Here is a 2,686-nt window from a genome sequence, read left to right as displayed (position 1 = left end):
GAGATGGTATGCTATTTTCACTGTCTCATCCACGTAACACCATGTGAGTTATTGCACAAGTAATCCTGTGTCTTATGGATGTAACCTGTCTTTCACTTGCGGGCTTGACCACCAGAGGCCGCAAATACGGTGTATTTTCTTGGCAAAACTCATCATGTTAGAATCTTCACTTTTTCTCCATTAATGCGTTCCTGAAGGTTGTCTTTCGAAGAAGAGTGTGAAGAATACAGAAGCTTGAGTTCATAGAGCTCTGGTGAATTATGATGATATTTGCCTTTGATATTCTGGAAAGTTGTTTTCCAGAATATGTGAACTGTTGACCAAACTGTCACCCCTGTGAGTTCTATGCATTGATGTTAGGACTTGCGCTGGCGTCCAAGGCCTCATCAGGTTTTTAACCTTTAGTTTTGCTTCCTTTTGTACCCTGCCTAAGGAGCAAATAAAGAAAACAAAAGTGGCAGTGTGCTAAACTTAGCTAATTGTCATTTGTTGGGTATTAGGCCCACTTGGGTGGGCTTAGCACAGCGTCTATCATGATGGCAGTAATGCAAGTGCTTAGAGTGGATTTCAAATGCTACCCTATTTTGTTGGCAAGGACGACATTTTTTGCAGCTGAAATGTTTTCAGCTGCTAGCAGAATTCATTCTAGGGATATCTTTCTTCAGACCTGAATTCTTCTTAAGGCCGACCTATTCAATAAAACTTTTCATAAACATCCACAGCTGTTGACAATTATGTCCTGCACATTGATCTTCATTTCCCTAGATCCAGGTGAGCTGTGCAATGTTGGTTCCTGCTGTTGATTGAAAGTATTCTTCCTTTACCACACAGGTTCAGTCGTCACACACAGCGACCATGGTGCACCTCCTGTGCAAGATTCAACTGGTCAAAGGCACCCAGTGAGCCACTGCATGGAATCTACTCCTTTTGGCAGTGGTAACCACCGGGGTAAACCTGCAGTAAAGAAGGTGCACGAATGCACCCACTGCAGCAAGGGATTCAAAAAAAGATATCAGCTGGTGGTGCATCTCCGAGTCCATACTGGGGACCGCCCATACCATTGTGATGACTGTGGAAAGAGCTTTGCACAAAAGGCCCACCTGGAGTCACACCAGCGCACTCACACTGGCGAGCGTCCTTACCATTGTGACTATTGTGATCGCAGCTTTTCAGACCAGAGCAACTTAGTGAAACACCAGCGAACTCACACACAGGTGAGCGTCCTTACCGTTGTGACAACTGTGGTAGCAGCTTTACATCGAAGAAAAGCCTGGTGGCACACATCCGTACCCACACGGGTGAAAAGCCGTATCAGTGCCAGCTGTGCCCCATGGCCTTTATACAACATTCAATTCTTGCGAGGCATGTGAGATCCCATAAGGGCGAAAAGCCGTTCCAATGTGATTTGTGCCATAAGACGTTCACTGACGGCAGAAATTTAAAACTCCACAAAAAGAGGATTCACAAAGAATAGCAGCGGTTTCTAATGCCCTTAGTCGATATGTTTTCCTATTTACCTTTTTATGTGCGATCTAATGAGATTCTAGGAGAATGCTCTATGATGGGTGGTGGTAGCTAACCTTCGTCTTTCTTTACATTTGTATGTTTTGTTCACGTTTAAATTTATTTCAGGAAAATACATTTGTTGTTCCCTTAGGCTAGACACACACTCGCGATAAGTATTTCCTGAACACAGAGTAATCCTGCTATGCTTGTAAACTCGCATGAATGGAAATGAAATCTCGGTCATATATAGATGGCATCACTTCTCGTTGGAGAGAGATTTTAAAAACATTGTTCCCAATATTACAAAGAGATGTAGCATACCAGAGACGTAATAGCATAGACGTATGCCAGTTTACCGCAAATTGACTACGCACGCGTTGTGGCATGGTTACAATCAGGCAGGGCACTGCGCATTCGGAGCTGGCGTTCAGTAAACCAGTCTACATCTACGCTACATCGTCTCCACTGCGCTAAATTTCTATTGCTAATGCCATTTATCTGCCTGCTTCAGTGAAAAGATTCAAGGGGGCAAAACATGCACATTCATTCTTTTTATTCGTGCAGTCTGAGTGGGCGTATTTTTGTGATCGTCATTATAAATTCCCTCATTAATATCATTGAACCGATTTCTGTTTGTGTGACAACACAGGAAAACCTGCTCTTGTGTTCATCTTGGTGTGTTTATTCTGGCAGTGCTAGCGGCTGGAATGAGTGGCGAACGGCAAGTGTCCGACCTCGTATTGATGTGTCTTGTGTTAGTGTGCACGTTTTAGAACAGTTCTCTGTACTTCGGTATAAAAGCCAACAAAGAGTTTACGAGCATCTACATCACCATTTCTCAGACCACTATCTCTGCTGGATATAAATGGCATAATATTTGTGGAGCATTATATTCACACCATTTTTATCTGTTGTGGTTGTCAGAATATCAGGTGTTTGTCGCCATTTCATTTTGTGCTAGCTTCTTTGTTGTGTTGGTGTTACTTGAAGAAGCCTTGTTTTTTTACATAAGGTGTTCTTGATAACAGGCTGCAGGGGTCATGGCTGCTGAAACAAAAATACTGTGATTAGTGCCTAAGACAAACATTGTAATCTTGTAGTGTATTGTAACGCACGTAATTTGGGTCATTTTTGTGAGGTTGCTTAGTGCACATAAGTATTTTATTCCAGTTTCCATTAC

At 42.7% G+C, this 2,686-nt stretch overlaps 1 pseudogene; it reads left to right on the top strand.

The window, feature by feature from the left end:
• The first annotated feature begins 911 nt into the window (after positions 1–911).
• Positions 912–1,474, top strand: LOC149328128 (uncharacterized; annotated as a pseudogene).
• Positions 1,475–2,686: the final 1,212 nt, after the last annotated feature.

The sequence above is a fragment of the Amblyomma mixtum genome, chromosome 9, assembly GCF_055824585.1.
Source record: "Amblyomma mixtum isolate Tamu chromosome 9, ASM5582458v1, whole genome shotgun sequence".
NCBI lineage: Eukaryota > Metazoa > Arthropoda > Arachnida > Ixodida > Ixodidae > Amblyomma > Amblyomma mixtum.
The sequence above is the reverse complement of the archived record's forward strand: the minus strand, read 5'-3'. Positions and strand labels throughout refer to the sequence as shown.